This window comes from Pinus tabuliformis, chromosome 1_2 (assembly GCF_031772625.1).
Source record: "Pinus tabuliformis cultivar Carrire ecotype Pingquan chromosome 1_2, CPIR1, whole genome shotgun sequence".
NCBI classification, from domain to species: domain Eukaryota; kingdom Viridiplantae; phylum Streptophyta; class Pinopsida; order Pinales; family Pinaceae; genus Pinus; species Pinus tabuliformis.
In genome coordinates, this window is record NC_142298.1 from 664,944,695 (window position 1) to 664,960,341 (window position 15,647).

Sequence of the window (15,647 nt, forward strand, 5' to 3'; positions counted from 1 at the left end):
GGGGACTCATTGATAGCCATCCAAATGGCCAGGAGGTTACAATGTGGCACATAGGTAAAGAAGGTAATGAGGAACTAGTGTCTAGTGAAATTAATCCAACACATACAACACCATCCAGGTACCTTGATAACAATTAAATTTAGCTCAGTTCGAAGGTTAGCAAATGCATTGGCTGACAGGTTAGCAAATCAAGGGGTAGTCCACGTACAAATGTTCATTGACATCACTTGGATAGATCTCCAGGAGGGACAACTCATGAAAGAATGTCATTTATTGGTAATACGTAACTTCTCAACAACCGGTTACAAGGAAAACATAGAGGTGGGCTCTAGATCTGGTAGAGGCCCACCTATTCACACAATTGATTAAGTTTTGATCATGGAAGTGAGAGGAAGTTTATATCGAGGTGGGAAAATGGGCATGTGGGATCATTGCATGGGAAATGTGGTAGCTGAAGGTGGTGAAGTTATGATTCCCTCCATCAAGGTTTGTCATGCAATTTGGTTCTTCATTAATAACGAGGTGACTGAGAAGTGGGAAGGTATGATTACAATAGAGGATATGTACAAGGGGTGACTTATGGTGATTATTATCCTATACAAATTGCTAAGCTAGGTGAATGACACGAAGATATGGATTAGTCTAGCACAAAGTGACAGCCACACCATCGACAAATAAAAGGTAGTGAATATGACAAAGGAAGGTATCAGAAATATAGTAAGGTGAAGAAGTCTGGTGAAATCAACTTTAAATTTGGTCTTGGTGGATTTCTCATGCTATTTGAGCTTGGAAATTGAGAGGTTGTGGTATTAGAGTGTCTTATTAGAAGAAGTAATGAATTTTGGAAAGGCTGATGAGTGGAAAATGCGGAAGGTTCAATACATTGTGGGCAGGCTGAGAGGGAGACCCCAGGCAGATGGAAAAGGGGCAAACTGTAGTAAGCAGTCATGCATGGAGATGGCATCGAGGGCAGAAGCCGGAGCCTATCAAGAAACAGTTCTATAGAAAGGAAAAGAAGTGGTGGAGATTTGGGAGGAAGAAGTTCACCAACAATGAAGGGCTACCATAGACAACCAAATTGAGGAGGAAGTGGATTGGATTATTGATACAAGTTAAACCCGCATTCAAGTGACCCTATACCATAACATCCAGAAACTGCTTGGCATGTAAAGACCCTATTTGACAAGTTGCAAGCAGAAGCATCAGAGGAAAGGGCCAATGGTTACGTGGATATCTTGAATCAATTAAGGGCCATAAACGAAAGGCTAGGAGGCATTGAATTGGTCCTAAAGTGGCTGATGAACATTGAGAAATTGCAAGATGGTCAAAGTGACCAAAACACTATGTTCACCATAATCGTGAAGTATATTCATAATATTGACATATCTTTGGGGGATGCAAAAGGCGAACCTGCCCGCTTACGAAGGTATAAATCTTGGGTGTTTGGAAGCTCAAGTGGCACTCCAGTGGTGACTCCTATGGCGGATCATTTGATGGTTCCTAAGGGGGCTCCAATGGAGGTTCCATTAGTGACTCCTTCTATGGAGAAATGAGGTTCAAGAATGGGGTTGTCCCGATTCGGTTTACTGTGTTAATGGATGTGTTTATAACATATTTAGATATTAGTTTACATGTGCAGGCTAGTGATCATTTTGTAATAGACAAATCTATATATCATAGTCTTCAAGAATGTCAAATACGCAAAAATCTGAGGAATAGTAGTCAGAATCAATTTTTTGAGTCTTTTAAGAAGTACCAAAACCATAAGAATTTAATGGTTTTTTTGGACAGAAGTGGCATTAAGACAATTTATTTCTGTATTTAGTCTAGTTTCCAATCTCACAAACTAGCTCCTATTTTGTACTCTAGTTTAGTTGAAGTAATATAAATATTCTATGTTAGCCTACAAAATTAAATAAATTAATGGATAGTTATATAGAATTAGAGTGCACCCTCCTTGATGTTAGGAGTTTCGAACTTTGATAATTGACGTCCTAATATCTAAAATAGACAAAGAGAAGTGCTTAGGAACCTCATTGCGTGGGAAAAAGGTGGTAAAACCATCAGTTAAAAGCGGATTAAAACCTTGAGTTGGCTATATATTGGGCATTCGATTGTGATCGAGACAATTTTTTGGATATGCACTGCCATGGTGTTAAATGCATGCACGATCATCCCCTTTGAGTTTAAAAGCATTTTTCTGAAGTCTCTCCCTTGATCTTGAATGAAGGTATCGATGGAGAGAGGCACTCGATAGTCTGTGACATACATGTTTGCAACTGAAAACAGAAAAATATCCATATTTTATCCTCCCCTGAAACAACAAGTAAAGTAAGCTAAATATATGTAAAGAACAGGATTAACTTAGCTTATTTATAGCTACACGAACACAACAAAGTGTGTTTTCATGAAATGATTGGTCCTTGTCTGCAAGAGACACTTTGCATTTTGTTTTTCTTTAAAAAAACCATCCAAGGCAGTAGCATTTGAGCAATAAAAAAAAAATTCTCATAAAGGGGGCAAGAGTCTAGTCCAATCTTATCAAAACAAGTGAAATTTTGATTATATAATTTGTAATATGAGAATTGGACCACAAAGATTTTATCTTTTGAGACATCAAGAGGGAATTGATGCCAAGGATGTTTACAACTCTTGAATTTCTAGCCACAAATTTTTATATTTTACTTCTTGAATTTGTGGAGAAATTCTTTTATATCTAACTTCTTTCTTTTGTGTCCAAATATGTTTAGATTTAACTTCTTGAATTTGTGGCCAAAGGTGTTTATATTTAACTTCTTGAATTTGTGAAATTTTATGAGATGAACCTTGGAAAGCTGTGGTTTTCCTTTCAGATATTTAATGGTGTTTTAAATTTTTATTTTAAAAGTGGCTTAAATAAAGTAAAATATTTCAAAGACAATTTTCCTTTATGATTGCAACCATGGACAATTTCTTCCCTTTTCAACTCCGCTAGCCATAACTACGCTTTTGTTCAAGATTCTCTGAAATGAAACATGTAATCATTTGGATTGTAGCCAAGACCTTTCATATGTTTAATTAGAATTCTCATTACTTTAAGCTCTAAATTTGAATATCTTTATAAAAATATTTCAATCTTTAGAATAGTAAAAATTCTTTTGTAGGAGGCCTAAGGGATCTCCTAATCGCAACAATTCACCTAATCATATCACCGTATCTGATCCAAAGGCTTGGACACTGTTTCCTAGAGAATATTTCTATGAGTGGTATGATCTAAATTGCCAGCCTGTTGCAATGAAGCCTTGGCTTATCACACATACTAAAGGAGAGACATCACAAAATGACCATAGAGGAGGATCTGGTGATTTTTGTGAAGAAACTGGAAATACTCACTCATTCACACAACAATAGTATAATAATTGGCAGCTTTAGCCTTCAAATGTAGCTCAAGTATCTTTTGGATCACCCTAGCAAGTTTCTCAAATTAATACCTCCAACACTAGCATTTCAACAACTGAAAGATTTTGAGGTTAGATCTTGTTACTTTCTAAAAATTATGATCCATCTTGTCAAATCATACGAACTGCTTTTCAAGAAATTTGTTAAATAATTGTTGAGTTTTACCTGAAATTTGTTCATATTAAACATCGAGCTCGAATCTCGTCAAACCTGTAAAAATTATTATAGGTTCAATTTACAGTTTCGTTTTAACTTTCATTATAAAAAAACTTGAAAATTCTAGAAACCCGAAAGGTCGCCTGCATTTCCTTATATTTTTAGGTTTTTCTTTGCTTTAAAGGTGTGTATATTTTTCCAACTTAAAAGGTGTAATACGTCCCAGTAAATTTTAGATATTCCAATTTACTTTTGTTGAAGTTACTTGGCAGACTATGGGCCATGCTAAAGTCCTCGTATGAATAAGTGATAAACATAACTATTTATTTTTCCAAATTTCATTAATAAAAATTGTATATGGTAATCCATGAAAATTATGGTGGGGAAAGATGTTAAAGGAGAGTTTCACATAATAGACAATTGGAAGGCATTTTTCCCTCTCTCTAGAGATAAATCATCTTAGTTAAGGAAAAGGGGGCGAAGAGGGTGCATGGGAAAAATCTCGAGGAAACCTTGTGAAATTAGCGCCTGGTTGGAGGGGGGCCAAGAGAGGAAAACAAATTTGTAAGATTGATAGCCTCAGATAGGATGATGTTTAGGGAGGCATGACACTGCCAAAAAAGGGAATTATTGCACTCGTTGGCCAATGGAATTCCAAATTGAAACCTGTGTGATTAGTGAAACCCTAGGCTGGACGTGGTGTCGTTAGATAATTCCTTGATGGACCTGGTGTGGTGTTTGTCAAGAAAAAATTCTTTGGAAGTGAAACTAGATTTGGGGGGAGTGCTCATAGAGGATATTGGTTCTCATTGGTTGGGTGGAGCATTTTATTTTCCCCTATGATTTTCGTGGTAGGTTGAGAAATTAAAAAACAAATAAGTAAAACATGTTTGGAATAATTTTCTTGTATATATTTATCTCCTCTTATATTGTGTAAATGTTTGAATCTAATACTGATAATATGATATTGTGAGGAAAATATGTTGTTCTTAAATAATTTAGCTTAGTCCCAAGATTTGTTCGACAAAACAAGGTCTATTCATCCCCTTAGAACAATCCTGAATTCTTATATATTTAGACTAGATGGTATACAATAGGTCTAAGAGACAGGTCCCACCAACATTTCAACAGTATCCCATGCTTGCAAGCATGGTGACCCCTTGCCGCATTCTCATTTCATTAACATAAGTGTTAGCCTAGAGTCCAATGATCTAGGTATGGTCGATTATCCTTCCATTCCTTGGATGATTTTTCCTACCAACCTCTCCGACGAGACATATACGCATTTCATATTGTAGATGATTGATTCCATATTTTCAAAAATTATACTTTATGTATGCCACATTTACCATCTAGTCCCCAAGTTTTACTTGGTGGGTGGGGATGATTCTAGACCTCCTCTAGTAGTTCATTCCCGTGATATTTTATTTCCTTAATTCTTCACGAGGAACCATTCTTCCAAGAAGTATTATGGCCATCTATAGACGAGTACGACCACCTACGTGAAATTTATTGATCCTGATTGTCACGGTCGGTTTGTCCGCTATGATCTCCACAATATTTAGGGCCTTCTCCTCCTCTCCAAATTCTCCATTGTTCACTATGCAAATGAATTGGATTTGGGGGAAAAAATGCAATTTTGTTTTCCATTTCCCATGGTTACCAAACCATAGCTCTTTTTGACAAACTGTCAGCACCGTTGGAAATCCCACCGAGTTTTATAATGGGTCTCCCTTTGTTTTTGGTAATTTGACACTTCGCGAGGAAGCCATTTTTTCCATGAAGTCTCACTTTGCTGCCAATTAAAATCTAATTTCTTCACTTGAACCACCCGTACTCTGTTACCACTTTACCTTTGCACAAGTTGAATTACGTGTCAACTTTTGTCATAAGTGACCATTATTTACTCATGTTTTCATGGTCCCCTTTGGGGCTTCGCTATGTGACAACATCATCGAGTCACCCTTGTTTAGATCATCCAAGATGAGTCACCCTTGTATCTATGGAGTTTTTTCTGAGTCCCCTTGAGCCCAGTTACAATGATCCATACATATTTTTGTCGTATCCACCCCATTATATCCATATTTGGCCTCTAGCTCCACTGCTCCATCTTTTCCAAACCCCCGTTTGCATCATTGATCATCCCCTCTGGAATCAATTCAATCACTTCCAGGTGAACCATACATATCATGCTCTAACAAGGGAATTCATCAGTTAGTTGCTCATCTTGTTTCCTTCCATCATCCTCCCTGGTGCTAGTCAATCAGTCACTCTACTATGGTTCCTTGTGCCTTTGTTAAGGATTCCTTATTTCCTTAACTATGGCGGGCCCTCTTTTGTCAACCTCAACACATTTATTTTAGAAGAGTGGTTTAGAGGGTAGTGTAAATTGGTTCCAACTTCCATCTTTGTTCGGTGCCTCAGATTAAGAAAAGGGAATCATTATTGCCCTTGGATTTCGTTGTTTCTCATGTGTTTGACACCAACTCCTTATCACACGATTGAGATTTGTACACTTGATGGTTCGGTGATCCAGGAGATTGTCCCACTGATTCCCGGGTGTGGGTGAGATGTTCCAAACCTCATGAGGAGTTGTCCCTTAAGGTATCCCCACACATGTCCGAATGACCACGAATGTTGATCTAACCTCAAAAGCATTTCCGCAGATGTTATGGGTTCGATTTTTGCCGCTTGTGAGCCAACATCACACATGTATCCTTCAGATGATCTATTTAGATCTTTAGAGCCCTTTCCTATTTAGTAGGGATTATTTGGTTGTGATCCCCCCTCACCATGTCAGCTTTAGGGACATTATGTCTCATTTACTAAGATGTTGTTATATTTAGTCTTAGCCTCTGTTTTTCCAAGCACTTTATATATATGGGATCCATTATATTATTTTCTGACCCAATGCTACCAGTGTATCATGTATCATTTACTTTGTAGCTCAGTCCCACATTATTGGGCTCATCATTATTCTTTGTATGACATTATCTGGATGGGTATGGGTATGCCTCCCCCGCCTCATTTGAGATCATGTAATCCCACATAAAAGGAGACTTCTATCAATTTAGTAGGTCTCGCCCCCTCCATTATTTGTCTGTCCTTACATTGCTTCACTTCTCTCTCTCTCTCTCTCTCTCTCTCTCTCTCTCTCTCTCTCTCTCTCTCTCTCGTTTACTCCCCTTTGGTGTCTCGTCGAGGTGTAACCTACAACGTATTTCAGCCATACAATTTGCTCCTAACACCCTGACATTAAGCGGGAATCTATATCACTAAAAATTGATCACCTAGCCATTTTTAACTAGGTGGATCGAAATACACCATGTAGGATTAATTTTACCATAGTAAAATCACTTTCACTATGGAAAATAATTTAGTAAACCACTTTTATTAAATGATTTTCTGATTAAACAAAAAAAAAACCCATGAGAATAATTAGATAAATCATTATTTATTTAATTTCCTCTAGGAATAATTACTAAATTATTGTTTAATAATTATTCCTTGTCACATTTCACTAAATCCCTCAGGAACAATTAAATAAATCATTATTTATTTATTATTCGTTATTTCCATTATTGGTATAATTGTTAAATCACCATTTAATAATTATTTCAATTTCACACCGTTCTTAATGCTCATGAAATAATTAATATTTAATTTTATTTATTAATTATTTCTAAATAAATATATTTAACCATTTTAAATATTTTTCCCCTCTCCAATAAACATAAAAAGTATTCCTAGCGGTTAGATCTTGATTTGGTCAATATTATTTTATTATTCTCTATTTTCGAGATTAACACAGTACTTTGTTATAATTAGGAGGGTTTTCCATTCATTTTTCACCATGATCATTATCATCGTCACCATTATCATCTCTTTTATTTTGAGCTCCATTTGAGTTCTTCACACTGTTTGGGTTTTTTTACATTATGAGAGAGAAGATCGATTACTGAAGCATCAAGGACATCAAAGGACCCATCCCACAAAGGGGGATTTACATATCCTTTTTGTAGATCTCCTTCACCAAGTGTTTCCAATAAATAATCTATTCAATTACAGTCTTTCCATTCATGTAATTACAATGGATATCTTTACTATTGTTTGCTATTCTGGATCATATATGTTTTTGTTGCAAGTTTTTCCATTTTTATTGCAGATCTGAATTGTAAGCGGCCACAAATTGTTGTTAGGGTAACTTGTCACCTAGTGACTTAAATGAAGTGTTTTTGGTATACCTTCCAAGAAATTTCACACTAATAGTGGTTGTATTGGTTGTCTAATATTTTCACTCTATTTATATGTGCGCCTTCATACACGCAATTTGTTATGGACTGATTTTTAGTTGTTACATGTATGTTTTCTTTCGAATCTATGCTTACTTATTCTATGCCATGTCAGTGATCTATTGTGAACTAATTTGGAGTTAACCTCTGGAATTTTCTTGTTCATGTATGTCTGATTGGTTTTTGGTTCACTCATTATTCTCATGACATACCTCTTCTTAGTGTTTTTTTTACTAGCCTATACCTCATTTTATAGTTTGTTATTCTTGGGTTGACTCCGTTTTATTGTCTGGGTATTTAATTCTTGTCCTCAATCTGGCATCTTTTCATTTGGTAGCTAAGAAAAAAACATCAATGGTGGCAGTTGGGCCTGCATACTAGATGGGTTTCTTATGCCAAATGGTGTGAGGTCTAATTGGGACTTCACACTAGAGAGACCCCCTAGCTGTTGGGGGCATCTAGCACCATCAACACAGTGGTCATGTCACTACTCTTTTCTATATCGTACCCCTGCCTACAAACTAGAGTATGCCTTGTATGGATCGATCATATTCCAATCATAAATTGAACTATGGATCATTGTTATTCAACTATTTTTCTCTTAATAGATAATGCGGCCTAATAGTTTGTGCATGTGGGAATGAGTTGTAATGTACCAATTAATGGTAAATGGAAAGTAACCTCCAAAATTAGCAACATGCACATCCCTCTAAAAGAGGAAAAAAAACCATGCATGAGTCATTTTTAATAGTCTTTTCCCAAATCCCCATGTGTATGTGAAATAATTGCATTTAAAGGTCAGCAACATTGACCTAACCCTTTTACTAACTGACCAATGGTAACCACTTTCCATTTGGTGTGAAAAACATTGTTTGATTTCATCATTTCACTTCTCCCTTGTGCTCGATCCATATACACATCTCTGCCAGTACATCAATTAGAGGAAGTGTGTTGAAATCGCCACATTTTTTTTACAAGGTAGGAAAACTCCAATTTTTTTATTTTTTTTATTTTTTAATTTGAATGAAGTTTCATTTGTTTTAGGGTTGATTTTGTGAATCCTCTTCTGAATGCAACCCTTCATTTGAAAATACATAGGCTTTCTTATGTTGTCAGACTTAGGTTTTTGCTTTATAATAATATAGGTTGAAGGCAAGTTTGAGGTGATAGCTGCTAAAAAATTAAAAATTGGGAGAAGGGCTTTAGTGTTGAGTTTGATTTTATCATAGCCATGGCCATGTTGACATGAAAACTTTAGACATTTTGATGCAATAACAATTGGTGTACTTTATGTAGTAGGAGATGACAGCTTGAGAAAACCAGTCATGAGAAGTGGGGTGTTAGAGTAAAACTTGACATTTCGCTATTTGGACTCACACGTTTAATAAATTAATTGGATGTGCCACTGCATTTGGTTTAGAGCTCAATGTGGCAGGATCCATACGTCATTCGCAAAGCATTTTTGAAAATTTGAAAATCCAAGGTTCGTTTTGCAAAAGAGCAAGAGTAGAGCAAGGTTCATTTTTCATATGTTTAATTGAACTATAGTAGAGCAAGATGATTTTACATTTCTAAATATGGAAGAAAGGAGTTTAGACAGAACACCTACTAACCTAAAACACTAACTTTGTGTGGGCCTCAAGACATTAGCCCAGAAACCCCATGACATTTAAATCAAAAGAACTCTTGTGCAAAGGTAGCCTAGGACCACTCGAATCATAATGATTTCCAATGATGCTAACATTTTGTGCGTATTTGAGATTGCATGAACTAGAAAATGGCCATTAGCTCTTGTTTCGATTTAAAATGAACAATTTCCATATGTTTTCCATTTTGTGATAGATTATTCACTAATATCTCTATGATTTTTACCAATTATTTATTATTATACTATGTTAGTTATTATTTTTTATCTTCCAGGGAAAATATAATTGTGAGGGATACATTTTCTGCTCATCTGGTCATTTTAAAAAAATTATCTATCAAGGTTAAGCCTACACCTACAATGGATCAAAGGACGAATTCTACTTGTCCCCCACGACATCAGTCTGTCATTGAGGATAAAATTTATCCACTTTCCATTGACTCCGAACTAGAGAACCTGGTGGGTGAAGAGTCCTCTTACTGTGAAATGAGCCTTTTTCCATGAAAGTGAAGTCAACATTGTCTTTCATATGAAGTGGTAAGGCATAAGCAGGAAAGATAAGGGGGTGAAATATGAGAAGATATTTACATGCATAAAAAATACTACATATCTAAATACAAAGTTTGATGAAACCCTTGAAGAGGCCCGGTATCCTCCCATTGATACTAGCTCATCTTCCCTTATCGAAGACTCTTTTGACAAAATCGAGTTGGGGTCCTTAAATCAGGACCGCCTGCTCCGACCTCTTTTAAATCATAATAATATCACTAAATATTAGAGGATTAGGATCACCTTACTCTCGACAATCCATTCTTGACCTTATCATAGACAAAAAAATCGTCTTGTTTCTGTTGCAAGAGACCATGATTGATAAGCAGAAGTCTCTGGATATTCTTCATAGGATCTGTCCAAAATGGGAATTTGTGCCACTAATGCACAAGGAATATCTGGGGGTCTTACAACTATGTGGGACCCAAAAGTCCTATCGATCAATGCATATCACTGCTCGACAGGCATGATTGTCTTTGGAAATTACAGGGGGCGTCCACATAGAATGTGTATCAAAAATATGTATCCCCATAAAAAATGGGAATGAATATTGATAGAATATGGAAGCTTGTGGAATTTTTAATTTACACTCACTCATTATTTCCAGGGATCTTAACTTGACATTGGGTGCTGACGAGACTTGGGGAAAAAAATCAGAGCCGATCCATTACAAAGATTCTTCTAAGAGATTTTCGAATACAAATCCCTGCTGGACATTGTTCCCTACCCTCTACGCCCTACTTGGAGAAATGGATGGTCTAGAATGGATGCAATAACAAAGAGGGTTGAAAGGTACCTAGTGCATGGACCCCTGCTTCAAAGACATAAAAATGTGACCTCTTCATCTACCTTTGTTGGGTCCTCGGATCACGATGCCATTATTTTAGAATGGGAAGGGGAATTTGATGTTGGAGCACTCCCCTTCAAATTTTGTCACTTGTGGCTACAGTAAAAAGAGTCGAATGACCTGATGAGTGACTCATGGAATCTTCTTATTGGCGCAACTCTCCATGGGAAGATGGATATTGTCACGTTCAATCTTAGACACTTGAAATTTCTGGTCAAAACTTGGGCTACTAACTGTAGGAAGCAACAAATTAGGGAAATTGCCCTTATAGACAAATTAATTGATAGACTAAGGGATCCATCACTCCCTATATTATTTTCCAATCAATGGAGGAAGAAGATATTGGAATTAACTATCAATAAGGACAAAATCTTAAAGTAACAGAAAGAGGAATGGAGAATTAAAAGTTGAGTGGCTTTGTGCAAGGAGATGATAAAATTACTAAATATTTCCACATGGTTGCATCTGAGAGAAGAGGATCTGAATCAATCTGGAATATAAGGAAATCTGAGGGACTGGCACTTACATCGTTACAGGATATCCATCTAGAAGTTGTTTGTTACTTCCAAAACCAATTTTCTTCTTCATAAGAGGCCAACATTGAGGACCAATTAGAAATCACCCAACTATTCCCTCACATGGTTAACGAGGAAGTTATTGAAATCCTAGATAGATCTATCTTTGTTGAACAGCTGCTTGGAGTCCTAAAATATTTAGCCAAGGAAAAGAGCCCAGGTATGGATGGCGGTCTTGTTGAGCTATTCCTATCTTCCTTTGAATACATGGCTATAGATCTAGTAGATATTGATGAGGAGTCTCGACTTTGTGGAAATATCTCATGTGCAATCAATGCCACTTTTCGTGCACTTATTCCAAAGATATCTCCATCTTGTTGTTTCTCTAATTATAGGTTGATTACTCTTTGTGATGTCACATATAATATTATTTCTAATTTATTAGCTAACAAACTCAAAAAGATGTTGTCAAATCAGGTTTATGCAGAACAATTTGGTTTTATTGCAGATGGGCGCATTCAGGATGCTATTGGGATTGCCAAGGAATGCATTCATTTCATTAAGTCCCACAAAATAAATGTTGTTCTGATGAAAATTGACCTCATTAAAGCATATGACCGGGTCGACTGGGACCTTCTCCGATTGATTTTATATAGGATTGGACTCCCTCGTAGGCACATTAATTGGATCATGGCATGTGTTGCATTAGTAAATTCGGCGGTCCTGGTTAATGGCATGCCTACAAACTTCATTAAGATAACGAGAGGTACGAGGCAAGGTTGTGTTCTCTTGCCTCTCCTCTTGTGTCACATATTTAGTTGTAGGGTCACTCCTAACTGACAGCTTTCACAACTATTGTTTGTGGATGATGTCCTCTACATGGGATTATCGAGGATGGTTGAATGGAACTCTTTCCATATTAACTTGAAGAAGTTTGGGAATGCCTCCGGTATTTTCATTAAAAAAGACAAATCAAACCTTATTTCAGAATGCCCTGAGGATGAAGAAATCAAACATCTTACTGATCTATTTGGGATTTACATCAAGCCACTAACAGACCACTGTGGGTATTTGGGTTTCTATCAAAATCCCTGTAATTATGTGCCAAAGGGACAGGTCATGGATCATTACGAAGATTGAAAAGAAACTAACCTTATGGGAGAACAAGTGATTATTGTTGGGAGGAAGGTTGGTCATGACTATGGTTGTTCTCCAAGGAATTGTTGTCTATTGGATGCATCTCTATCACCTTCCCATATTGTTGATCAAGAATATTGATTCTATATTTGCTAAGTTCATATGGGCTAGGGATGGAATTAAATAAAAAAATCTACCTTTCCAAGCTCTCTGTAATCTGCAGATCGAAAGATCATGGAGGCTAGGGTATCAAGGATAGTAAGCTCTTCAACCTAGAACTTCTTACTAAGACTTTATGGAGGGCCTTTAAGGGACCTAGAATCTAGAATGATATCATTACTAATAAATACCTCAACAATGCTACTCTGGAGGCATGGGTAAAGGTCGAGGCTCTAATGAAGTAAGGGGCTTCTTTTATTTGGCACAACAAATTTGATCTGAACTTAAACAAGAACACAAAAACTTACAGATATAATCATAAACACAGAGATGCAACAGAAAAACACTTCATTACATTAATAGAAAAATATTGAACTATGCTTACAAACAGAATGGAAATAAGATAGCTCGAGTGATGGTAGTGTTGACGGTGCTGGACCCGCAAAAATTTAGGGATCACCCTCATATGAAGTCCCAACTAGACCTCACACCGTTTGGTGCGGGAGTCCCATCCAGTATGATGGCCCAGTTGCCATTGTCTTAAGGGTTTGCCTCAAGTCTTGCTTATCATCACAGGAGAGTGGTTTGCTTTGTCTTCAGGAAGTGAGGTTTGTGTGCCTGGTGAGTGTAAGTGTACTTGTGTCAATGGTTCTTTCACTGTGAAGGGGGAGAGGTTGAAAGTGAGCTCGAGGTTGGATGGGAACAGTCCCAACCTGGTTAGGAACACACAACATAATAGGACATGCACAGCTTCCAGTGGAGTAGTCCACATGGATGCGACAGTCACAACATATAAGGTAAGATAACACGCACAACACTCACTTGTCAGTCTGAATGAGTGCAATGGTTGTTATAGAAAGATTCATGTGAAAGGTCTATCTGATGTCTGGGAGAGTAGTCTACGCCGTCGAGATAGCGTTAACACCGTATACAACACATTTCCATTAATAGATTATGCATTACAACAAATGAAACAATTCAGATGTAGAACACAGGTTAAAGTAACATGCATTACAAGTGTTAAAGATCAATCTTACAACATATACAATACATATGTGAAAACGTGCTGGCCTGTTAGGAGGCTTCTGAATTAAGTGAAAGTTCCAAGACACATTGTTACACCATACATCACTAACCCCGAGTGCGAGGCGCTGGAGCCACTACTTACTCCTCAAAGAAAATATTACAGACTCTCTTGGCTATGTGGGAGGAGCAGAGGTGAAAATTCCTTTGCATGTAGAAATGATGGGGTATTTATAGCCAAAGGGTGAAACTGACCCTCATGGCTATTGAACTACCCTCATGACCATTTGAATTCCATGACTTTTCGACTTACATGACTCTATGTTCAATAAGTGTGTCTCTTGGACTTCCACGTTACATCACATTGATTGACAACATAGCCCATAGTGGAGATGTGGGTGACATGACTCATGACATGACTCCGCATGACTTGACATGATAGTGATAGTACATTTGTGTCACTGTTGGAGTGCATGTCGAGCTACAGTGATGCTGGATGATGGATGTCTTCGTGGTGTATCATAGCTTCACCTCCGCATGGCGAAGTCCGCGGAGTCTTTGATGGTCCTTGGTTCGCTTGATGAAGCTTTAGCATGTTTTTCCTTGCTTGCATGCTTGAAGTCTTGACAGGCTCATTTGTTCGTGAAGGTGCATGTTCATCATGTTTGTCCACTTCGCATGCTTCGCTTGTTCATCCGTAGGTGAACCTATCCTTCTGCATGTGCTCCCTTTCTTCATCCCATTCATTATCTTTCCATGTCTATTGGTGTACCATTACCTACAGTCACTCATAATGAGACGACATCAAATCCAAAACCTCCTAGTCTACCATGACACATGATCATTTTGGATGTAGGTGACCAAGAGAGGCAGCAAGGTTGTGACATGGGATGAAGGCTCCGGCCACTACCAATGAAAATTACGCAAGAGTCACTAAGTGATAAAGATGGGAAATCTGAGATGAGAGTGACTTTGTGAGGTCTGGCTCAGCTAGGAGGCAAAATTGCTCAAATTTTGGGAGGGACAGTCTGGTCTGCAGGAAGGCAAGGTAGGCATGCTCTACACATTTTTCGGAATGAAAAATTAGTGAAGGCTGGACAACCAGATTTGCATAATTTTCTAGTGGAATGGGTTAGGCTGCATGAAGGGTCAGCAAACAGGGATTGAGCAGTCTTTTGGGGGAACTGCCGTGGGAACTGGCAGCCAAAACTACGTAATTCCCAAAGGGTACTACTAGTTGGTTACTGGGTCACTGGCAGCCAAAACTGCACAATTCCCAGAGGGAACTGCCAGTTGGTTGTTGGGTCACTCGCACCGAAAACTACGCAACTCCCATAAGGAACTAGCGGTTGGCTGCTCAGTCACTGGCAGCAGAAACTGTGCAATTCTTGAAGGGAACTGGCAGTCTGCTGCTAGAAGCTCCTAGTGGGAAAATTACACTGAAGCTAGGAAGTTGGCATTCTGATCATCTCTATGCAATTTCTGAGTTGAGCGAACTACTCTACAGCAGAAGGCCTACTCATGAAAACTGCACAATTTCATGGATGAGCAGCCGTTCGACCATCTGGATGATTGACTGGGAAAACTACAGAATTTTCTAAAGGAGATAGGGATGGGCACATGGTGTTTATCTAGCTTGTCTGCGCAATTCCCTCAGTCAGTTGAGTGAATGAGGTCAGTGGCCTCTACGCAATTTTTCAGGGGAGTCTGTCTTGGGGTGACTGTTGGATCCGACTATTTGGGTGTCCAACAAGAGAGTTGATTGAATTTCTTATGGACAACGCATCTTGAAAAGACTAGCTTGGTGCTTCTACGCTGTTCTAGTTGACAGTCGATCGAGTCGAAAGTAGGGTGATGTTCCGGCTGTCAGTGGGTAGTCTTGTTGT